At 42.4% G+C, this 25,642-nt stretch overlaps 1 long non-coding RNA gene across 3 annotated transcripts in view; it reads right to left on the reverse strand.

The window, feature by feature from the left end:
- Positions 1 to 2,125: 2,125 nt before the first annotated feature.
- Positions 2,126 to 25,642, reverse strand: part of LOC107311478 — a 109,409-nt gene continuing 85,892 nt past the window's right edge. The window contains exons 4-8 of one of the 3 annotated variants that reach the window (XR_001554085.2): positions 19,615 to 19,725; positions 15,696 to 15,913; positions 15,066 to 15,118; positions 13,331 to 13,518; positions 2,126 to 7,929 (exon numbers count right to left, since the gene is read on the reverse strand). This is a non-coding gene — a long non-coding RNA (uncharacterized LOC107311478). The remainder of the gene's footprint in view (positions 7,930 to 13,330; positions 13,519 to 15,065; positions 15,119 to 15,695; positions 15,914 to 19,614; positions 19,726 to 25,642) is intronic. The other 2 variants (XR_004306602.1, XR_001554086.2) reach the window with 2 other exon arrangements.

Genomic DNA, 25,642 nt, shown 5'->3' on the forward strand with positions numbered 1-25,642 from the left:
AACTGCAACTATATTTCATCTGCCCACAGCAAGCACAATTGGGTCATGGTTGCTGATCCCTAAGCAACCAGCACTCCTGGACAAGCAGTGAATTCATCTTTACCCATCCCCATGAGATCTGGACAAGTGCAATAGTTTTTTTCTTAGAGCTGTGGAAATTATCGTCCATAACTCTGAGAAAATACTAACAGTGTTTCAGACTTGGTTGTGCTGAAGGTAGCAGCTGCCTTGTCTTCTGTTTACTAATACCTTCCTGTTGGTGCATACAGGAAAATCATAAGGGAGCTGTTGCCTCTCATTACAAAAGTGATGCACCATGTGTTTGGTGGAAAGCAGCACCTAACCTGCCAGCTAGGACCCAGCCTATTGAGATGCTCGGTGTCTGAGATTGTTCATCCTTCCAGCCACTGATGGACAGTTGGACATGCCTTGGCTCTGAGCCGGTACAGAGCTAGGTCCACTGCCTACTGAAGTCACTTGAAGCTGAGCCACTGCTTCTGATGTCATCTGCTTCAGCAAGGTCACCGTGACAGCATGGCATAAGAGGCTGTGCCAACACAAGCTGTCCCTGCTTAAGGAATTCAGTTTTCCCAGTTCACCACATCCCCCCTGGGAACCAGCCTACCTGCAGAACAGCCACCACTACCCTCATCATAGGCCGGCACAAAGCACAGCATGGGCAGCACTACTGTTCCCTGAGGACCTCCAATACACACCAAACAAAACAGTTTTTCTAAGAGGAGAATGGGAGGTTTGGCCCTCCATCAGAAAAAGGCAATACATTTTTTATTTTTAATCCTGTTATCAATGAAATAATTCCTGTGGGTATTTCTATTCACTCTTTCTTCCCTCTCCATATCATCATCTGGTTGCTATTTTTTTTTTTAATGCATCTGCACAGCTAACCACCAGCTTTTTACACCCACATTTTACCACCACCCTTTTCACACACGTCCCGGCATTGAATTACTTGAGTTCAGCAGAAAGTTGGCTCAGTCCTTCTGAAGAACAGCATGCCTTTCAACCTGTTCAGCAGGAAGCCTACCTCCACTCCTTAGTCCATTCCAGAGGGGAGAATGGCAGTGAATAATTCATTAAAACATTCCTTCTTCTTCCACCAACACACCAATTCACAAGAGAGAAATATCTCCTTCCACCTGTCTGTATGTGCTTGTTCCTCATCTCAGAAAGTCTAATCAGGTGTGGTCATCTAAGGCCCAGGCCTTTTCCTATGGCAGAGGAAGTTTGGGCACCCTGCTGAGAGCAGGGAAGTTAGGCTTGAGTGCATGGAGCTGTATTCTAACTCCTGTGAGGGAGGGTGATCCAAGGTCTGCTCCTGTCAGCAATTGCTCCCTAAACAAGGATGAAGGCGAAGGCCTACAAACACATGGAGGAAGCTGTGTTTAGGCACTGATTGTTGTAATGTGTGCTTACATGTGTTCACATTTGGCATGAAAACAAATGTCTGCCTACTATTAAATAGAAGGGCCAAAGATCTGTGGGTTGGATGAGATTGCTGGGAAGAGGCAGGGCTGGCATTCAGAGCAAAATCCTTGCCACTAGGATTTCTAGAGGTTCCTGAACTACTGGAGACTTTGTACATGAACTTGGGCCAGGACTTGAATCCTTGTTGCACTTGGTCCCTCTGTCCTAAAACCCTGCCTCTCAGGGGTCAGGGAGATCTGCTGTTGGTAAGCTTCTGTGGGATCTTCTGAAAGATGCACGTAAACATTTCAGTGTTGCAAGGGTGCAAATGAGTAAGAAAGTAAGTCATGTGAAATGCTTATACGTAGATGCATTTTGTGAAATATACACCTGAGAATACAGTGCATGAGGACAACGCATTTGAGCCAAGGTGAAAGTGTCTGATGAATAATCTCTTATTACACAGGAAGAGAAGCAAGAAGCTGTTTGGGCTGATCTATTATTATTATTATTATTATTATTATTATTATTATTATTATTATTATTATTATTATTATTATTATTTTCCTTCAAAGCCTTTTCAAGAAAGGCTAGGGGTACTTGGAGACCTGTAATAAATTTACTCAAATACATGTCCTTTTCTGTTAGTGTCACAAATCATAGGGATGCTCACAGAAAGAATATAAGAACAGAGCAGATATGCAGAATTAGAGCCTTGATTTATTATTATTTTTTCTTCATGTCTAGTGACACGCACCTTCACAACTTATGAGTGACTGGTGGTTTCCTTGCAACTCATCACCTGCCATGAGTTTTTCTCTTCTTATTGTTTTATTTGGCACAAAAGTTTGCTTGTCAAGGACATCATGAAGTGATGAGTAAAACAGATGATCCATTCATGTGACCTGAGCTACCACCAGGTGATTCTACTCGACATCCCAGAGCTCTTATATTGCAAGATGTAATGAACAACATCAGCCATTCGCCTTTTCTATACTTCTTATTGTTTTGCATACTTCTGTAACATTCCTCTGAAGCTGTCCATCCAGGCTAACAGTCCTCTTGTATTTAACATCCTCCATACATTGGGTCGTTTCAGTTCTCATGACTGCAGTCTTCTCTGTTCTGTCATGGTTTAGAGGCTGATAGGGCCAACAGATCTGCACACAGTATAAAAAATATAATCGTACCCTGGATGGGAATAATAAAGGATCATGAGTTCTTATTTCTTTCCTCTTAGTTGCTTATGCTCAATTTGCTTTCTTGACCTCTCTAAATATTGAGCTGACATTTCAGTAGCGCTCTCTCTTCTATCACTGAGGTCTCACTCTTGAAAGGTAAAAATAACGGAGTCAGTTTTGGGGCACACAGAATTAAGATTGTGCCCTGTCCCTTTATGCACTAATTTACATTCATTTAGACTGAATATGGCAAATGTGTGTATTTCAGCACAGCAAAGGAAAAAGGAAAGAAAACACAGGAGCAGTGCCCATATGCAGAAACACACTTAGATGATGGCACTGTCAGTGCTCTCTGGAAGCCAAGCAGAAGCCAGATGAGAATGCCTGGACACTGAGAGTGCCCCAGATGTCATAACTACAAGTCTGGGCATACCTCTGAGCACAGTGCCAGATTCTAAAGCCCCATGAACCTTTTTCCCTGAGTAGAATCTTTAGCCCTCTGGAAGTAGGTCCCTGCCCAGAACCAGAGTACTGCCAAAGCAGCCTGCTTGGTGGCCAGGAGGTGTACAGCCAATAGGAAACACCAAGGAAATGATTGCTTCTTAAATTGTACTCCACTGTGGAGTTTAGTCATCTATTTTCATGCTGCAGATAAGTCAGTCTTCCAGACCAAGATTCACAGCCCATAATCCTCATTTGTTTTAGACAGTTAAGCATCTCTTCCAACAGGACAGCTGGGGGAGAGAGGAGAGAGGAGGAGTGCCAGTCTTTTCTGCAAAAATATGGCTGGGGCAGAGTGCCCACATCTCATTTCACACAAGGGAAGTGTTACAACACCCACATGGTTAATGGGAGCCATCCTTCAACTAATTCTCCAGTGTGAGAGGGTGAAAGTAACCCTGTGATCACCAAGCTCCTGGCTGCTCCAGGACATGGGACAGCAGGTGGATGGTCTCCATTTCTCCTGCTCATGCTGGGCTAGTTCACAGAGTGCAAGACTTTTCATTCACATCAAGTCAGAGACCCCAGAGTATGACTTCATGAAACTAAGTTTAAAGAACAGAGAAGCCAAGGCATGGGTTTGGGCTCTTTTTTCTCAAGCAGTGACACATGGCACATAGTTTTGCAACTCTAAGCACCCTGGTGCCAGGTCAAGTTATGCCCAGAGTTATGTCAGAGAAGGGAGAGAATGGTCCCTGGGTTTCTGCTGACTTCACCACAGTTAAGAGAATAAAACTTGAGCTGATATAAACCCAATGTTTCCTTTGCCCTTCTGGTGAAAAGAAAGACAAATCTTCTTGGAAACAGACAGCTAGGGCAAGTGATCAGAACCAGGTTTCATAGATCCACCCTCTTCTTCACTGACTGCTGCAGAGGGCTTTTGCAACGGGGGAGACAGCTGCAGAAATGGGAGTGGAAGTAGTCCAAGAGAGTCTCTTTCCTTCTTCATGTGATGTGGCCTGAAGCTGCCATCTGTCCTTCATGCTGACTGGGATCTTCTCTTCCTCAGCCTTCTACTTCAGCAAGAATTATGTGCATCTGATAGTTCATTCCTTGTCTTATGAGTCTGCACATTTGCAGGTCAGAAACTTTCCCTCGTGTGTAATGCTCAGCACAAATGACTAGCAGTCTGTTAGTAGTTACTGTTAAATTATATCATCAGAACATGTATTATATCTTGGCAAAGTCTCTTCTCTTCATGTACAAAGGGATGTGATTAACTGCTGCATTTCCACACTTGGATTGAAAGGCTTTGTGTATATTGTCAGTAGTTAACGTAATTCATGGAAAACCGGACTACAACCCTGAGGCTAAATGTGGCCCATTGAATTCCACAATGGGGCAATGGTTTGATCAGGGTACAGCAAAGCATGCCAGAAGCAAAAGCTTTTGTGGGCCACAGCTCCATAAGAAAGATTAAATCTGCCTCAATCTGCTCCATTTTATGTAAAATAGGTACAGCCCTAAAGCTCTGGCAAATGGCCACTGAAGCCTTTGGCTGGCCAAAGTTTGGGCATCTTTGTGTAAGTGTTAATTGCCAGCTGTTGGTGACTGGAAGGTTGCCAGTAATAGACTGTCCACAGCAGTGTTCTTGGCTGAAATATGGCTTTTACAAATTAATCATCTCCAGTCTATTTAGTGCCTTGCAACAACCACATCTGTACTTATCAGCCACTCTGTCTAGAGCATCTGCACATGGAGATGACCTTAAAACAGCATTATAAATACAGCGTACGTGACATTCAGTCTGCCTATTCCAACCTCACAGTGGGAGGCAATGATAAATAGCAGCGAACTCCACAGCAGCACAACATGATGCCTTAACCCACTCAAGTTCATAGCCGTTCACATTTAATTTGCAGCAAGTCTGGGATACAGAGCATTGAGGCTTCTGACTCAGACTGTAGGAGACTGCGTAGCCCTGTGTACATCAACATTTTAAGTAATAATATAATTATCTCTGCCCTTCAAGCTCTGGGGCATTTGCAGACTTTGCAAGTTTTGCGATATTGCAAAATGCAGGTTTACAAATATTGAGGATATTTGCAGATATTTATACTTACAATTGCATGATGGAATAAATAATATTTCAGTCTTAGTGAGAACAAGAGGCCCAAAGGCCAAATTTTTCAGACATGAGTATCAAGAAATCAGCACATCATTTGGTGACTGAGCATTTGAGATTAGTTATCTGTATGAGAAAATAACACCCTCATAAATTCTCAGTGGAAAGTCAGACAGGAACTGCCTGCCTGCAAGAAGAAAGACTGGTTGCTTGGAGAGCATTTCTATATCATTAGATCCGTCAGTGATCTTAGGCCTTCAGCTCTCTTCCCCAAAGATTGTGCCACCAGAAGTGTTCCTGCCTGACTCTGGCTTTGGGACATCCACACTCATTTCACTTCCATGGCAGAGATGAGCTCTGCCCAGTCATGTGCCCTGCTTCCATGTCCAAGTCTGCAAGCTAGATGCCTCCATTTTCTCTGTTGCTACATTGAGCGTTTTAGAAGCCAAATACATACAGATCCACAACACAGCCTCCAAAGGGAGCCTCAGCAAACAGCAGGACTCCTACCCCAAGTTTTGCTCTCTGAAAGACACCTTTCTGTTGAATACAGATTTGTTTTCCCATCTCAGGCCACTGCCCATCAGTACAGAGTGCGCAAGTTCCTACAGTCAGACCTTTCAAAAAGCCACTGAGGCACATCACATTACCATTAGCACCACAAGCACACCAGACACTGTATAGTTCAAACCATTTCATGGTCTGGCAGCTGTGTGCTTTCAATTGCTGTAAATTACACTGGCTATAGTTATGATGATCAGCAGCAGTGGTAAACATTTACATTGTCACACAACACAAAACCACATCAGGGAGGCTCATTGTGCTGGACACTGCTTAAATAACAAGGAAAAAATTCTCGTCAGTGAAATTTTTCTCTTTGTGTCCTGAGATATCTTTTTCCCTAAGCATCTCTTGCAGCCAACCATCTAGTAATGATCTGTTTCATTCATTGCCACTCAGCACTGAGCATTATCTGAGCAGTGTAACTGCTGGTTCTTCCTGGGGAGGTGAGGATAACGAGGCATCTCCTCAGCTTTGTAATAAGGCCACTCCTCTCCTCCTCTCCTTCTCCTCTTCCCAACATTAGATTCTCTCCAGTGGTGTCTGTGTGCACTGTAGCATTAAGACAGGTTGCAGCTGGGGATTCTGCGCACAATTCCAGCATAAAAATATAATAAAAAATAAAATGTGAATGGAGTATAGGTGTGCAGACACATGCTCCTGCCACACTTTCTAGTGTTCAAGTCATCATTAAAGCAGCATGTCAGGCTGCACAGGTTTTCCATTACAATCTGCTCTTCTGCCACCTTATCTCAGCTGGTGAAATTTCCTGTTCCGTTGCACATCTTACCATAAATATTATTTTTGAAAAAAATCAGGCTATTTTTTTTTTCTTATTCTTTTCTTAAGCAGTATCTCCATGTTGCTGATTCCTACTACTCTTCACAGAGCAGAAACACCTTATGGCTCACAGGTCTAGTTCAATAAATGTGTGATGGCTATTAAGCAGCAAAATAGCAACTCTCACTTGAGAGAGCGGCAGCGGCTCATTAAATCCATTATCCACAGCTCCTGTTAACCATACATGTTGCTATGAGTGGTGTGAGAGTGTGGATGCTACTAATTCAAACACACAGTGAAGCAAAGCCCTCTTGCAGTGAAGATTTTTAGCAACTTCCTTTGCCCCTTCATCAGCTCTGCTAAATGGAATTTAATTCAAATGGCCACTCAATTCATATACAAAACTTCCATAAGCAAAGACTTACTCCGCTCCTAAAGGGAACTTATATTGCAGTACTTCAGAATGATTCTGAAACCATTTAAAAAGAGCTGTATTTTTTTACCCTCTGTGAATATAACACTGTTAGTATTTATGAGTAACAGTGGTGACGTGTGCGGTATTTGTCTTAGTTTCCCTTTTCATTGTGAGCACAAGCTCTAAGCACAGCAAAGATTTAAGCAGAGTCTTTTCAGACAGCTTTGCTTTGGAGAAAAAGATGAATATTTAATACTTGCCACCATTTTACAGTATGTGCATGCAGTACATGCAGTATAGATGAATGAAGGTTCAGTGACAGGTCAGCAGCGTAGTTTTCAGGAAGAAAAAAAAAGAACAATAAAAAAAAATCCCTTTAGAAAAAAAAAAGTGTTATTCATGTTTTATCTTTTAGATTTGCCACAAGTAACTTCTAACAAATAATGAACTGGTGCATGAAAATCTGTGTAGGTATCTTGATCCAAACTGGAATGATCTGAATATTAGAGAAAAGCTGACTAGGCTTTTGTTCTGTGGAGTCATTGGAATGATGTATATGATCCCTGCCAGGATCGTATCAGGTGAGGGCACATGTGCATGTTTTTAGCCACATAAATTCTCCCAGTTCTGCAGATTGGCCTCTTCAGAAAGAGGTCAACACTGTCAGCCATGAAGAGATTTTAAGGAATCTTTCCCACTTCCCTTGGCCACCAGTAGAAGGAATGTAAAAAAAGGCAGAAGTGGTCAGTCAAAGTGTCTGCTCTGTACTTGGGGAAAAGGCTGAGCACACACAGATTTTCAAAGCTGTACAGAAATCCTTTTTTTTCCAAAAGAAGCCAAAGTTGATGCTAACGAGCAGCTACTCTCTCCAGACTTCTACAATCCGGAAAACTTGAAATCAGCAACTTCAGAAGAGCTGATGAACAGCTCTCTGCATCAGTAATGTTCATTTTCTATGCGTCTTGAAACACTGGGGAAGTTCCAGGGTACTGGCAGAAAGCCTGTAAGACAGAAATATTAAAAAAGGTAAATGAGATGGTCCCATGATACCAGCCCTGTGCAACTGAACTGAGCCCTTGAAGAATATGCACACAGGTGATAGAGAATTTCATTTCATAAAGAAAGAAAAAAGATACAATTTCTATAGACTCAGGATTAACAGAATAAAATAAAATACATGTAATTTTATCCTTTAAAAATCAGCTAAATTCCAAATTTGACTGATAAAGGATAAGGTTGAAATAAGCGTCTTCTGATAGACGTTTGGTTGGTACCATTTCCTATTGTGAATAATAAACTAGAACGACACAATATCATCATAGTAGATATTAGAGGGGCTAGGAACAAGCCGGCTTGGAGATCTGGAAACAAAACTGTAGCTGGGAAATCATCTACCAGCACATTTTCTACAAGCAGGTTTTATAGATGTTCCATGAAACTTAGTTTTTGTATATATGTTATGCCAAATATGTGCCACTGATCTGAAAGGGAATGTAAAACAATACCTTACTAGGTTTATGATACATTAAAAAGACTGGAAACATGATAATGAGAGATTGGACATGTAAGCTGGGTGTAAAAGGAAAGTTCCTGCCGAAATATTACCACCTGTTAAATCCTGGGTCTAGGCAGAAAGAGCCCAGGCCAGGCATCAAAAACATTATCACCTGTGGTTTAGGCTAATAGCATGGAAACAATGAGGGAAGCAGGATATAGCACTGATATCTCATGTCCTCAAAGTGATTTACTACTTACAAGGCCAAAGATAAAAAGTTTTCTTTCTCTGTGGTTGCTGGATCACTCTGAGATAGTGCGGCATATATTCCCTGCAGAGGGGAGCACCTTTTTCAAGCCACTGAAGTGGTAGAGAAAGGTAAGCATTACCTTCCAATATGCAGAATGACAAATAGTGCTGGACAGTGATACTATGGTACTCTTCCATGGTGTAATCTGTGCAAGAATGACTTGAACCAAAGGTACTTCAGAAGCCAGAGAGTAGAAAACACTACAGAAAAACTCAGGAACCCAGATAGTTAATTTTAACAAAACAAAGTTTAAGAGATGAATTAATCATAGAATCTATTTGAGGAACAGAAATGTGAAGGAGGACTCTTCAGATAAAGACGCAACTGGTTCTAACAGCTGGAGGTTGATGCTGACAAACTCAGACTAGAAGAATGTATTTTTAATAATAAACAACAAATGGAGCAACAAACTGCTGGCACTTGTGGTGGCTGCTCCATCATCAGAACAAATAAACTAAGGGCTGGCATTTTTTAATGTATGTCTTTTTTTCAGAAGACATTAGAAAACAATTCAGAAAAGACCTGTAGTTTAAATTATACTAGAGGTCAGACCAGCTGGTTATATCAATCCCATCAAACTTTATCATCTACAAGCAATCAAGAAATTTAGCAGCAGCAGTCAAAGGCTGGCAGTACAGTAATGGAGAAATGAATGACCAAGGAGTCCCATGCTGACATGTCCTGTTTTGAAGACAGATATGAGAAGGTGACCAACTGGGCTATGCTGATGTGGATGGGATGGTGGCTTAGGAAAGTGGAAATTGTTTGCCCACAGGAGACTTTGGCTAGTTGTCTGTAGCAGGCCAGGGTGGCCTGAGATAGGAAGGGCAAAGCTGTGTCTGGGTGGCCAAGCACAGGTGAATAGATAAGGGATGGTGCACAGGGGCAGGCAGGAGATGCAAAGCACTGCAGACGGCTGCCTGTAAAGCAGCTTTAATGAGCTGAAACACAGAATAGTCAGATCTGAAAAGATGACAGTGTAAAACTGCCTGGGCTCTTATCATTTTCAGGTGCTTTATTTGTTCAAAATCATCATGACATCACCCTTTCCCTCTGAGAGAGCTACTGTAATTGCTATTTACTGATTCAAGGCCTTTCAGGGTACTTTCAGAGGCCTTCTGCCTCCAGGCCAAAAGGCAATTACTTGTTCACCCATTTTCCATCAAAGCCAAAATAAAATCTGGAGAAAAGACCCACAAAGACATCATGGCAGCCCCTTCCCCTCCCAGAAGCAGCTCTACATGGTATGGAGCTGTCACCGGCCACGCAGAAAGGTAAGCTGGCTTCTAGGGCTGGGAAGAAGATGGAAACAGGTAGCAGAGGCACCGAGGAAAGAAGGAGAGGTGAGGAACAGAGACAAAACAAGTGAAAAGCTCATTTCCATCCAATTCGATTTGAAATTGGTTTCTAAGCATAATAAAAGTGTGGACTCAGTAGCATACTTTCTCTAACACACAGAAAGGCTTCAACAGTAGGAGGCCAGTCATTAAAAATCTCTTACCTGAGAGCAAAATTTATCTTCATTCCTATTCTGTGTCAGTCACTGTGCTGCATCTCACCACATTTATAGCTTTCCTCAAGCTCAGTGATAGCATGTGTAATGCCTCAGAGGACCAGCACACTGAGTTATGAGTGCCTCACCATAATTAGTTTTATTGCGATCATAAAATCTGCATTCTGACTAAATATTAGGCTAATGATATTAAAAACCTAAGTACTCCAAACGGCAATCGTAGCAGGATAGTATAAATCCACATGTTACATCAAATGTCTGATAGATAAATCATGGAGTTAGAAGCTAGGATTTTAATGTAAACTGTTTGCTAATGAAATGTTTTGTGGCTGAAAAAAAAAACCCCATAAAACAAAAAAGGAACTCTAGAACTATCAAACTGAAAAAAGTCCCAATACATTGTTATGCCATTCTAAGGTAAACTGCTCCTGTGCTTACAGATGTGACCCAGCTCATTTTGGCTGCTGTGTCAAATCACACCTGCAAATGGAAATGAGAGATACGACTGTGTCCAATGGACTGATTCCTAGACCCTCTGCAGAGGTGCTCACTAGATGTGGTGCCCTGGCAATGGACAGACATCTCCCAGACCTGGGCAGCTCCATGGGGATCACACACTGGTGGGATTCTGCTCAGTTTCTTTTGCGTAGCATTTCGCTGAAGGCTCAGATGCAACCCCAAAGTTTTAGTGCTTCTCAGAGAGATATGAAGGAGGTCAGGTAGGGACAGACAGTACACAGCAGTCACATCGCTTTTGTAATGTCACTGCTCATTTTACTCACAACTTGGGCAATCATTTAGAACAGGCTCACCAAGTAGCTCAGCTGATGTAGAAATTTCCCCCTAAATTTAGTAGAAGGATTTCACTTCTCCTTTTTTGCAGCAAGGCAAGAATTCACCCTGATGGCCGCAGTGCCATGCTTATACATCATTTAAAACACCGGCCGTCTCAGACTCCACAGGGAGAAAACCTCCCCCTGAGCAAAGCAGGGCTGTCAGGGGGCTCTGCAGGCTTCCTTCCCTGTGTGCACTGGCTCTGGGTACCAGCTGCATGCTGCCAGGGTTGCCAGCTCTGGCTCCCTGCAATGGCAGGAGCACTCTCAGACTAATGCACAGATCTGTCAAAAAGATGAAGCAAAGGAAATGCTGGATTTTTTATAACAGCAGGGGAGACAGAGCCAACTTATACTGGCACAGCTGTAGAAGGACATCAGAAGAAGCCTCTGCCTTTAAAGGGTCCTCAAAGCTAGCTTTCCAATCCCACCATGGGTGTTTTGGGAATGCCATTAAGCAAGTTTGACTCTGGACAAAAGTGAATAGCCCTGCTTCTTTTCCCCAAGCTGCTGGCATTTCCAGAATTTCATAGGTATTTTTGAATTGATGTGCAGTGCTGAAACACCTGAAGGCCTTTTTCTTCCCCACTCCTAAATGTAAATGTGGCTTTTCAGATGATTTTGTTTCTTCTTACCAATCTCTTCTGTATTTTTGCACTGGTTTTCTTGGTTACCTCACAGATGGTCTCTTCTGAAACTACACAGCAAAATCCTTTTTGAGGTTCATCAAAGGCTGTTGCAAGGTGCATAAAGGCATTTTCAATGAATTCCCTATGCATGAGTGTGACTCAGCCCTTCATTTCCAGTCTTGCTGATTGCAAAAGTGGAAGAATAAGACTCTCTAGCTCCTTTCTTGCAGCTCCTCTCCTTGATACCAGCCCAGCAGCTCAAATCTGATGACCACTGCTCATCAGATCTACGTCTCTGCAGGACACAGACCATCTGTGGTGTTACCTCTAGCCTAAGCATAATTTTTTTTTATACCAAATTAAATGTGCTCTAAAACACAAAGATGCTTTCCCCTCACTTAAACCACTTTTCAGAAGAACATTAACAAAAGATATGATGTTCCAAGGTGCCCTTTGGAGGGATAGAAAACCCGGATCAAGTGAAGAGCACCTGGAGGCTTCCCAAATTCCCACTCCTAGGCTTCCCTGAAGCACAGTGGTAGGTCCTCACTGCTTCTTTGTTATACAGTTAAGGAAGCAACGAGCTGCACCTGAATAAGTACATGTGTTTGCTCTTCTGATGCTGTAACTATTGCTTATGCCAAGCAGACATGTCAAGGAGAGGTGGCTAATTGCTGGCCCCATTCTGACACTGCTATCCTTCAGGCAGCAATCACTCCATTTTTTTTCTTCTCTCCATTGCACAATCCTTCACTAAGAAAAAGATAACTCATCAGAACTGTTTCTTTTTAAACTCTAACTGGTGTTTGCATATAAAAGCCCATGCGAACTGTTTAAAAACCACACACAGACACACAAGAAGAAAATAATGCTTTTGAAAGTAATACTGCCATTTCAGTTAGAAAAAACCTTGGCTTAGAAACCAATGACATCCCCGCACCTTTGCTTATATCTGTAACTTTTGCCACCTCACACCTCGCAGCAGGAATAAGAGTTTTGTCCCTGGCTACCCAGTCTGAGAAATGGTGTTGTACATGACCAGAATGCTTGTCTGCTTTCAGAAGGCCTGATCTTTTCATCTTCAGTCTCCTCTTGGAGCTCTTTCTGGTTCCCTTTATCTTTTTTCTCTTGCCCTTTGCTGCAGGTCACTTTCAAACAGTTTACACGTCAACCCTTCCCTCACTGCTTAATTCTCCGCACACTCCTCACTCTCCTCTGCTTTCTGCTCTTCTACCTCCCACTGCTCCATACCCTCTTCTGCCCTAAAAAGAGGGCCAGAAGGGGACCTTGTTGGACAGTGCACTGATGATCACAGCGAAGAATCATGTCCCAGGTGCCCACACTAATGGACAAAGCACAGAGAATGAATGGCTTTACCACAGTGCAGGGTGTTCATAGACACTCCACTACACTTCCTGGAGGTTTTGATTAGCTTTCTTGTACAATGATTTTTTTCTTTTGCCCTCTTCTTGGCAAAGAACCCCTCCAGCTGGTGGGGATCTGACAGCAGGTATGTCTCACTTTGCAGAGAGGTTTGGTGCAGCACCTTACCCTAGGGTCACCAGTAGTCTCACATGGAAAAGAGGCACCAAGAGCCCTTAAGTCCCGAATAAAAAACTCACCTGGAGATTGTATCTTCTTAGGTAACAGTAAATTCAGGAGTAAAACTGAAATGGATAACACCCTGGTACTTCTTGCCTTTTATGCTTTTGGAACAATCTGTTCAACCTTTCTAGGCAAGAGATGTGTTGAAAGCAGTTGGGAAAAGAGCAGGAAGGATTTATGTCCCATCTTGTTCCTGGGGTAATACCTGGGGAACAAAGAGTGCAGTTCAGCCATGCTCATCCAACACAGATCACGTGGAAAACAATCATTCCTGATTTCTCAGAAGTTTTTACTGCCCAGATTAAAATAAATATATAAAATACAGCTGGCTGTATTGAAGCCCTTTCTCAGAGAATGAATATGGTTAGTTCATGACAACAGTCTGAAAACCACTGCTTAACCAATTGAATGAATAGACGCGATACATCTAATTAAACCAACAGATGCATTATGAGAACACATTTCTGAGTATATGATGGCCTCATAAAGTGTTGCAGCAGACCTAGGGACTGAGACATTTTATGCTGAGTACTTTGCTCTGTCTGTTGCCTCTTCAAATGCCAGGTTTGCCCAAAGGAGATGCTCCATCTTCTAAGAAAGAAAGGAAAGAGCTGTATCACAGAGTAGAGTGGGCCAGGCAAGACCATGACGTTTGCACTTTAGTTGTCAGGGAAAGTGTTCTCAGGTTGCTGCTGACTGTCACCTGGGACAAATGAACGCTGCCATCAGCAGAGCCAGGGGGCCCAGGCAGAAGACAGTGCCTCCAGTCTGCAGGCACATATGGCTTCTGCAACTCTGCAACATGCAAGGCAGCTGGCCAGGGGTACCCCACCCCACCTCTCTCATTTGGGGGTAAGAAGCCCGTGGCTGGTAGTACTCAGGGCCACGGCTCACCTGGGAGCTTTGCCCGCTGCCTGACCAGACAGCACTGGGAAAGCCAGGGTTATTTTAGGCAGGATGTGTCAGCCCCGTTCTCCTCCTTCTCCCCAGAGCACCAATTGCTGCGGCAGCATGGATTTGCTGGACTAAAAGGGCCGAGGGTTTAATTGATATGATATGGCAGCTCAGATGTAATCTTATTATTCTGTCTAGCAGGACACATTATTCTCTATTTATCACACTCCTGTCGTTACAGATCTGCTGCCACTGTGCCTTGAGGACAGCAGACTATGCCTTTCCACTGGGCAGATCTCATCAGGGAAGAAGCAGCAAAGGAAGAGCTGGGATGGTTCCAGACAGCAGTAAATTTGTTGGAAAATGAGTCTTTTGGAAGTGTGTGTGTGAAGTGGAGAGCAGGAAATCCAGTTTGCATCTGACAAATGCAGATTTGCCCCCTACATCTCCAAAAAAGAGGGTAGCCTCCATTGGCTGAACAGTTCTAGTCTGATGCTCTCTGTGCTGAGCTTCCTGCCTCTATTTTTGTCCTACAGATCAGCCCACAACTGAGAGAAGAAAGCAAGAAGATAAACAATCCAAAGATGCAAAACAAATAATTCCAGGTCAAAAAATATCTGGTTGATTGAAATGGTTTGACAAAATAAACAACAATGATCCCCTTCTGCATACTATTCTTTCCCCCTGAATTTTCCTGCTGGCCCTTAAAACAAAAATACAATTATCAGACTGGTTCTAGGTCTATTTGTGCTCATTCTGATTTAACAACAGCCTACAGTGACACTGCTGCTGGCTGTGACTGCATCTCCTGACAGTTTGGCACGGCAAGAGGAAGCTTGGCTGGTTAGAGGGACATACCCACAAGGATTCCACAGAGAAGAGCCCGCAGACACGTGGCTGTCACACAGCGGCTGTGGGGCACGAGGGGAGAAGCAGACAGTTAGCAAAGTGCCATCATCAGTGCGGCTACATGGACAGCAGTTCGCATGCACAGATCTGAAAATGCCTCTCAGAGGAGGGAAAACATAATTAGCACAGTATGCCATAGGATAGATGTTAAAGCAATCTGTCTAGCAGACAGATAGTACAGTACACAATAATACAGATGTTAAACCAATGACCCAGAATCTAGCCAGCTAAAATCTTAATCCCCTTTAAATAGATTCACAGACATCCTTTCATTGCAAACATTTGATCCGAGCAGACACCGTATACTGTTGTGTTGTATTTATAGAGCACTGTGACAAAAGTTTGAGAGGTTTGCCCTTAAATACTTCTATTTTTCCCTGTTAATTTGTCAGCAAAGTGCTGTCTTTGCACAAATGCTTTTGAGATGGAAAGAAAAGAACATCAACTCCAGATCCACAGCCAGATAACTAACAAAAGGCTCTGTGCAAGCAAGCAGCCTGCGTGAGGCAAAGCAGAGAAGGGGTGCCCCAACTTGCATAATCACCCACCAGCTCAGGGCTGCCCAGGGCCCCATCCAACCTGGCCTTGATCGCCTTGTGCCTCTCCCCATGTTGACAAAAATGGGTCCACTTCTTATGGAGTCTCCTGCATGCTCCTTTCTTCCCCTCCCTCCTTCTCAAGATGGCATTTTCATGGTGGTCCTGAGGCTCCCAGGGCTGCAGCCCTGGAGACAGTCAGCGTCTGGGAGAGTCAGCAGAAAGTGCCCAGGTAAAAGCATCTAGTGGAGCCAGTGTGGCCTGGAACAGCAGACACAAATGATTGGGCGACAGCACAGATAACTTTCCCGCAGACAACACCAGTGTCTGGAGGTAAAAAGCATGTAATAACTTATTACGAAAGGTCTTGATAGCTCATGGTCTAAAGCAAATAGCTTGGCTTGAGGTTTGTGACTGCAGAGCAAGCAACATGGTTTATATTGCCTGCCTTCTACCAAAGGGCTATTGCAATGGAGCGGGACTGTCAGCTTGCTATATCCCCTGTATCTAAAGCAAAGATTGCTCACAGTGAACAAAACAGAACAAGAAATAGATGCACCTGAGTGAGTCAGTAATTTTCTTTGCAGGGGAATAATACCCAACACAAGTAAACAGGCTTGAGTTTAATTTTCACCTTTGCACTCCTTCATATTTGGCTCCTTATCTACAATAAAGCTTTGAAAATACCCCAAGAGCTGTTACGTGAGTAGAAGTTCGAACATCCAAATAGAGAAGGATAGGGCTCCCAGCAATATAATCCCATTCACAGCATTTAAAGTGGTTGAGATTCGTTATTCTAATTATTCCTGCCAGAAGAGAGATGCAGAGCATCACTCTTCTGATGAATAGAAATCTTCCGATTTTTTCTCCTCGATTTATTTATGGATAATTTATACACATTTGTTCTTGTGCCAATATTGTTCATCTCCCAGCTCTTTTCCCTTCTGTTTATTTGCCTATGGAAAGCAATCATATCACTCTTAGGCTTAATTTAGTAAAGCAAATAAGCAAAGTTCTTCTAGGTTTTTTGTTCATTTTTTTTTTCCCCCTGTGAAATAGGACTTTCATTTCCTGCTCATCTCATTAACCCCTTTCTGAATATACTTCTGCTTAGCCCTCAAGCCTGATTTCTACTGTATCTACTACAGGTTTTCCATATAAGGCTCTTTCCGCATCTTACAGAGATGAAAGATCAGCATCTCTGTAGGAGACCACTTTTCCTTACTCTATTGGAAACACTTTACTTGAAGGCACCTAAGATGAAGTTTAACTTTTCAGTTCTTCACTATGTCAGTTCTCCCTGTTGTCATTCCCATCTAATGAACCTGTGTCAGCAAAAAATCCTTCCTATTATCTCCAGTATTTTATGCAAGTGAATTTCAGTCCCTTTTATTCATCCAAAAGGCATCTACTTCTCTCTGAGCGAAGTCTGGATCCTCAGTCATAAAAGGGAAGCTCTGAAAGTACTGCCTCCTGTTTTATTATGTTGGCCCATAGTGACAGAGGTGGATGTTGCCACCAACATGGCAGTGGAGGCTGAACCTTCCCACCAATATTCTGTTACATTTTGTTGCTGTGTGACAGATGCAGCAGAGGGGCAGTATGACACAATGGTATTTGACATGGAAGTATGCATGAAGCAAACATTTGCCATTGAATTCCTCCATATGGAAAAAGGAGCAGCCACTGACATTCAGTGACGGTTGCTGAATGTTTAAGGAGACTTACTCTGTGGTTAGTACCAATGACTTTTGAACTAATATCATTCATGAAAATAATAGATCAAAGCAGACTGCTTCTATAGGAGTACAGTAAAGTGAGAAAGGACCAGCTTACATCTATTTTTCGTCTCCTACTACTATCTTGTCCAATTCCTAGTGCTCTCTTCTCAGAAGTCATTACTTCGAACTTCTTTCCCAGTAGATTTTTCCCTTTGCTGAGGCCGCACATTCTTTAGGTTTTGGTTTTTTAATTCCTAGTTTAAGGAAACAACAAACTTGAACACTGAAGCTGTCTGCTCCGCTTGGCTTTGCTTACTCATTCCCACACATTTCTCAGAATTTGCACTGAAAAAAACCCAACCCTCTACATTTTTCTTTTCGCCCATTTACTAAATATGCTGTGGCTAGTTGCTCCACAGTTTTCTAAAAGAAGCTCTTCTCTCATACCTCCACTTGTTATTGAAACTAAGTATAAAATGCCATTATTTTCCCCTGATTACATTTTTTGCTGATGAAAGTTTTTGACTATCACACATAATAATAACTAGGAATAACCAGACTTTGATTTGTTCTGCAGTTTGTAGCCAGAATGATTTTCTGAGGAGAACAGCACAGTCACTGCAAGTGACTATTGATGCACTGATTAGCGGGGTGCTTAAGCTCATGAGACAATTGATTTTGAATAATGTTAATACTAGGCAGGTGCACTGCTATCTTGCTAAACCAGAGGGACTAAGAAATAGCAAACACATACAGTCTGGATATGTGTTTCCTAAATGAAGTATGAATAGGAGAATAAGAAGAAAAACCACAAGCTTGTCTACAAGTTCCTTAAATGAAGCGTATAACAGCCTACAGATCATTTACAGGCAAGGAATCCTGATTTAGAAACATTTATTATGGTGCTTGTGACCTCAGTTAGGCAAACAGGAGGGGAAAAAAAGGGAAAATACAGGCAGAGGATCAAGAATTCACTGACTTGCCATTTTTTTTAAGCAAAGAGTGAACAGCATATTTAGACTTACTGTGTGTATGACTCAGGCAGAGTATCTTCAGGAAGTCTAATTATTAAGTGCAATTTGGGGGGAACTTCTGCAGGTCAGATTTTACTTGAAATATGTGCGCTCTGGGCAGCTTACGCCATTCTGCAGAAGCTGCATTATAGCATTTCAACCCCATGTTGTCTTCTGCAAGGACATTATTCTGCATTTCACTTCAAGGGTCTTAAACAAGACTTTTGGAAAAAGAAAAGGAAAATCCCAAGAGAAGAAAGCTCTCATGTTTTTCTGAATGATACTTTTTACTCAGTATGAATGAATAAAGGCCAAGTGGCATTTGTATTCGTCTAAAGTTACCTGACTCTTAGAAGCTTGCCTTTAAATCGTGGGACAAAACCTGTATTTCCAAAGCAGCAGACTTTGTTCAGTGAAACCTGTGAATACATTGCCTGAAAAAGGTCTTCTGGATCTAAGCAGCCATCATGAAGAGAAAGTTTGCTAAATTTTTAGCCAAGTGGACCAAGTGCACATTATACTTTCCAGCTTCACTGGAGTTGTGTTAAGGACAACTAGGAATGCAGAGTTTGTGACTGTGTGGCTGTGGAAATGTGAAAGCCATCTGGCTTGGGAGCCAGACAGTGTCAGAGGCTGTTGCTGGTTGCAGGGATGTGTTTCTCATTTTTAAACACTGCAGCAAGCCAGTTCACTCTTCAAAGAGCAGCAAGCTTGGTCGTGTATGGTTGCAAATCCCCTGCCACCCCTGCTCCAACACGTTATCTCCCTGGGATTACCCAGAAACATGAAAGATGCACTTCCATCATCCTAAAACTGACAAGTGGGCTGAAGGAAAACATTTGCTCTGAGTGTGAGCTTAATGAGCTCTGGTGTTATCTTGGAGACCAAATGCCCAAGTGTTTCTAAATGAGCATGTGGGCTTACCTCCTGTCTTTTTTCACTGATAGTGAGCACATAGATAAAAAACAGAGAGCCTGCTGTGAGGAGGCAGTGAAGCTCTTCAGGTCTCTCAGGAAGGCTAGTGGGCAATCTATACAAAGAAAAAGGGTTGGGGTTGGCTGTTTCAGATTCAAGCAATGCCAGAACAGCATCCACACCCCACTCCTTTGCAAGACTGCCCCTCTCTAGTTGATGGTGGGCTAGGATGACTTTTGGCTACCAAAAGCATATTCCAACATCCCTAAAGAAGAGAGATTTTCATGATATTTGTTTCTGCTCAGTGTCTTACCTCTCAAGCCCTGCCAGCCCCTGACATTTCTTGGTGGATGTGGTGATGTATGCCCAGAACAGCTGAGCTGACAGAGGGAGGCATCTTGCTCCAAGCCCCGACAGTCTTGTTCTGCAAGTGGGATAAGAAGTGGGAGAAAAATGCCACTGTCAATTAGCCAGTGTTTGTACAAGAGATGGTTGAGCCCCATGGAGTTTTGTTAACCCCATGGCCTCTTTGTAAGACCTGCCTGAGTTCATGAACCTATTCCCACATTGTAATTTAAACCCACACATTCTCTTTTGAGGTGGGGTTAATAAAAACATGCTTCTAATTAAGGAACGCACAGCGCTGTGTGTTGGGGCACAACACTGTGTGTCAGTTGAGGCAGGCAGATGCTTTCGGCAGTATCTGACTATGCACACACTGCCATTCATTTTTACTTCTTTGCTTCACATTCACAGCTCCTTGGAAGTTATTAGTCTGCAAGCTGAATTTTCTCACTATATTCCTTCACAGGAATTTGCTTTCTTGGCACCCTCCACAAATTAACAAGGCTCTCCTGACATAGCAGGCCTCACTCCAGGCCCACAGGTCTGGAAAAACACACCAGACCAATCCCCTGCTCTTTTGAAAACAGCTTTCTACAACCACAGAACACAAAACACCCCCAGTATTTCCTGCCACTCGCAGCAGGGATGCAGGCCTGGAGGCTTGGCCAGGCCCAATGTCCACCCGTCACCACTGCTGCTGCTCAGTGCTGGTAAGGAATGCAGAAGCGTTATCTGTTCACAGCTTTATTTCTCCCCTGCATTAGGTTGTGAGGAATACCCAAAGATGGGACTAAATTAAGTACAGTTCAAGGCAAGATTGAATTGGGTCCACACTCAAGTAATTCATATTAATAGTACCAAGACAGTGTTTCAGAAGGTATATGTTAAAGCAGTGCCGCCATCTGAACACACCATTGCAAACTCAGTGCTAACAAGGCAGGCTGACAGCTCCAGTTTGGCATCTACCTAGAATTAGAACCTGGTTTCCAGAACACAGTGTGGGTTTTTTAAACACTTCTGGGGAGATTTTTTTGGTCAGCTGATGTTTCTTGATATTATAGCTACAGGAATTGAACTTAAACAACACAGTCATATTTCACTTCAGAGCATTCTGAAGCTTTGCGTTTGATATTATTTGTTGTATTATGAATATATGAACTTGGATCTGCGCTGCTAGTCATGCCACCTAATGCCAACAAAATGAACACAGCAATGGAGTTTACACCACAGACTTGATCCCTCACCTTTTCTAGCATAAGGAGGTGTCATCTTTAGAATGAGCACATAAACACAGCCATTTAAAAAATAATCTAATTCAGTACTTCATGTTTTAGAATATTTACTCTTTGCTCATCTAATCCTATCAGACAAGGTAAATTTGTATTTACAGACACAATCTGGTAAGCTTTTTTGATTCATTAATGTGCTTGCTGATTTCTATGCCGATGCTGATTTGCCATGAAAAGAGGTTGGAGAAAATGTATTCAATTACATGAAGAGACATTTTCAGCTAAAACTCAGTTTGCACTGGCTCGCCTCACTGCACGTGGAAGCCCAGTGACATTTGATTTAGTTCCCAGGTCACAGAGCTGACATCCCCATCCTGCAAAAAAAAAGATGTGCTTTGCCGTTTCCAATAACTACAGCAGAAATCCTTTCCTTTTCTCACTTAAATTTCCTATTACTTTTGTATGGCTTGATCTTTATTTACATGAAGGCTGTTATCTACAGCAAAATAATAGAGTATATAGGTGCCTGCACTAGCTGCTGCTTCTTCAAAGTGGCTGCCTATTGAGCTTCACTATGAACAAGACAGGCCTGGGGCTGCTACCTTCTTGGAGCAAAGTCTGTGCTGGCTTCCTGTGGTACTCATTGCACATGATGCAATGACTTCTTTCCCAATAGTTTCTTGTAGATATAACCTCTGGATACAAAGCACTTGCCCTGCAGGGTCTCCCACACAGGAATGCAACTCAAGACCCCAGCTTTTAGACCCCTGACCCACCAAGAGTGGCAGCTGTTTGGTGGGAGCATAGCTGGGTGGGCATATCAGGTTCTATCAAAGGGAATAGGATTGGTAAAATTCTGACCTCCGGAGACTGAGAGATCAGGGGCACCATACACGTGCTTGGTGTGTTCACTCAAGGAGCAATTTCTTGTCCTCCTCACCCTCCCAGTTTTCCTTCACAAATGACAGTACAGGTCCTCTATTCAGACCCCAACTGCCTTTCTCTGTCTGCAGCTCCAGCCGCAATGTGCTAATATTAGGTGCACAGGGGCTTCATATCTGGAAATGTGGCACATGGGGACTTCAGGGAATCATCCTACTGGTGTCAGGAAGCCATAAAACCCAGTTACTAGTGCTTTTACCATTGTGGCACTGAGATAGCCCAGAAGATTATTATCAGCTACTTCAGGTTTTATAAAAGACCTTAAGAAAATGAAAGCTGGAGTCTGAATGGATCAGCTCTAACCCTTTAATGCTTCAGTTTGTAATTCTTTTTTTTTTTGTGAATGGTTTTCATATAAAAAGAAAGGAAATAGCATTTCAGGAAGGATAATGCAACTAACAATAACAGGTCATAAAACTGTGCACTCTCCTCATTCCTTTAATTCCTCAGCTGTCTGCTTGCAATGCAGAGGGAGAGAAATGAAAGATAATTAACAAAATGTAGTGTGGAGTGGTCTAATCAGTGAGTTGGATGTCTCAGTGTAAGCTAAGTGCTGACACTGGCAGAGTCTCTAATTTCATTGGCTGTGCTACCAACTTGAACAGGCCAGAGCATCAACTGGCTCATAACAGCATATTATATTTTATAGATCACTCTGCTTTCAAGAGTAAGAAAGCATCCTATTATCCTATTTATGGTTCTCAAGTCCTTTCCTGTGGAAACAGACCAATAACAACTAAGTTTTTAATCTTCTCCTGTAATTCATTGGATTTAAAATCTTTTACAGGTGTCCCGACTACATGAGACACACAAAATCTAGCTCCATTATGCACAAAGCATTTTTATAACTGAATTCACATTCTTGGCTTTTCTTTTTTCTTTTCTAATGACATGCTGATTGTGAACTTTGCCTCTCCCATCTCCCTGCATAAAACTCTACCTTGGAGCCCCCTGTTATAGCCATCTATTTTTGCTAGGCAAAATACAATCAAGCCATAAACTCCTGAAAGGGTGTCATATAAGTATTCCACAGTTTTAACACTCTTGGAAGATAAGACATGAAGATAAAGTTGTCATGGTTTTATGACTTTTGGCTACTGGTATTCTACGTCATAACATCATGTAGTGCACTGGGACTTAAGGTGTTAATGCTCCAGTTCTGGGTACCTGTCCAGGGGGCTTTGCGGTCCGAGAGGAGATGATAGAACTCTTGGCAGGGTCACCTGATTGGGTTTTTTTTCTCTTCATCACTCTTCTCCTTTGCCTCTCTTGCTGCTGCCCGTCCTGACTGCACACATCAGTATTACTGTAAGGCCTACAGCTTTCAGATACTCTCTTATTATATTTGATTTATTAGCTTCAATTCTAATTATACTGTATTATAGTGTGTTATCTTGCATTCCGATGCAATCTTCAGTAAATTAGTTTGTTTCTCCTCAGATCATTGCTGCTGTTTTTAATTATTTTGGGGTCCCCTGTTTCCCTTTTCCGGAGGTGAGGATTTTGTGAAATCCCCCCGCCCCACTTGTCACAGAACCAGGCCAGACCAGCCCATAAACTGTTGACAAAAGTACAACAATTCATCAAGTTGCAGCATTTACAGAGCTATGGTAATTGTAGAGAGACATTCAGGTTGCTGTGCTCTCACTCCCAATAGTGAGACACTACTATTGTGAGTAGACAAAGATAGTACAAACAGGGCTACATATGGAAAGTTCTAGAACTGCCTCAACACCATCATGTTATCCTTTTCTTGAAGACCTCCAGGAATGCTAACTTCACCTCCTTCCTTGGCAGTACTGGTAATCAACGTCCACCATATACCACTTCCTTCTTGAATTACTAGAGGCGGAGGTGGGGCTAGACTAAACAGACTCATAGATCACGGAGACCTTGGGAAAAAAAGAGTCTGAACTAAACTGAAAATGAACATCCCACCTCCTTGTTAGCCTGTCAGTATATGAGTAACCATTCCAAGGGCACTAGTTTAACAGTAAAGATTTCAGAAAAAGGACCTTAGCTACCCTTAAGACACCACAAAGGTTCAAGCTTTTCATCACAATGCTGCTTCAGCCAAAATTCATCATGAGTCTGATGGCTTTTGGAGAAGCAATAAAGATGCTAACTTCTGAAATCCTTCTATGTTATCTCTTAAAAAGTGAAAAAACAAATATTAGTCCTGGTATCCATCACTTTTATCTTCATAAGCACTTACTAGTTGCTAAGCAGTTCTATTCCCATTTTGTTGATGGAAAAAGGCAAAAAGAAAAGAACACAAGGGGCTCAAGATGGCATAGAAATTAAGTGACAAACATACTACTATTCACTCACGGGTACTAGCTTCAATTTCATAAGCTATCTTTCCTCTGTTGAAAGGTAATAATTATATGGCAGAGTACTACATGGTCAGCTCTCTCTCTATATGTGTGTGTGCACACAGTAATTGCTCTCATCTAATCTGATGTTTCAAGTTTCAGTCAGGAGCATCTTGAAGAAATGAAGTTCATGGGAGATGAAGTCAGCTGTCCTCTGTTCGCCCAGTACAAAACTCGAGCATCAAATGTACAAAAGAAGGACCCTGGCACTTTACCCGCATCCATTTACTATGACCCACTGGAGTCAGTTTGGTCCCCACATCCACTCAGCATTGGCCTTTCTGCTGAATTAATCAACAAAAGCTGGAAATGACAGTTGCGGCTTTAAAAACATGAGTATCAATTTACTGGCAGCAGGGTAAGATCCTACAACCTCACAAGCCATTAAGAAGCCCTCAAATGGCAGTGATTTTTACTCACACTCTCTGTGGGCTAAATTCAAGCCAGTTGTCTAAAAATGTTCTAAAAATCAGCTATCATCTAAAAAATTAGCAATCAAATCTCTTTAGATTCCAAACTCTCTTTGACAGACTCAGGTTCACTGAAAACCATAATGGGCTGCTCCTGAAGTGGGAGCATCCCTGGAGCTCCTCTCAGCAGACTGCTGCACTTCCATGGTGCTGGGCAAAGAGACTAACTTGGAAGCTTTGTTAACTGTAAATTACATAGCAACAAAGGCAAATGCAAAGGACTCCAAAACAATTAAGCAGAGTCAGGCAAAAGGATTTAAGGAGTTTTTATATAGTCAGCAGTCAAGGACTTGGTTGTTTTACCTCCTGCTGAGGAAGTTTTCCAATGCTTGAATGAAGGGTCATTTGCAGCATTTCAATCAGACTGAAAAACAGCTGTACCTGGCTCAAGAATAATAATAATAAAAAAAATCAGTGTGTTACAGGATGGACTTCCTCCCTATGGAGTGCTAATTACTCCTTCAAAGGAGGAAAAGCATAGCTCAGTTTTTTTGTAAGGAGCAGGGGATGTAGGCCTGTAGAATGAGATGAGGACTCAACTGGCAGTATATAGAGGGCAGGCTAGGTTAGAAGAACATGTGGGCCTACCTGTTGCATGGAAACTATATGCCACTGATATTATTTTGGCCCTACTAGTCGCAATTTGCAAAGAAAATTGGATGTTCTAACTCCAGTGGCTGCTGGTATAGTAGGACATTTTGCTTGAACTACACCATTATAAGAAAAGAGACAAGCTCGTGTGCTTTAATGGATATTTTTGAGAAAAAAAAAATAGTACCTGCAGTATTGATATTTAGAGTCTTATAATATGCAACTCCTTCAAATAATGTGATTCTTTTTATTTGTAGCAATTTGTTTTGGTGAAGTGTTTCAGATATTTGGCCAGCTCACTGACTCCAGTGCTTATTGTTGCATAAATTGAATTTCTGACATTTTCATTATAAAAGTACGACAGGACATTTTTAAGCAGGGTAGTGAGT

This window comes from Coturnix japonica, chromosome 3, assembly GCF_001577835.2.
Source record: "Coturnix japonica isolate 7356 chromosome 3, Coturnix japonica 2.1, whole genome shotgun sequence".
In the NCBI taxonomy this organism is placed as follows: domain Eukaryota; kingdom Metazoa; phylum Chordata; class Aves; order Galliformes; family Phasianidae; genus Coturnix; species Coturnix japonica.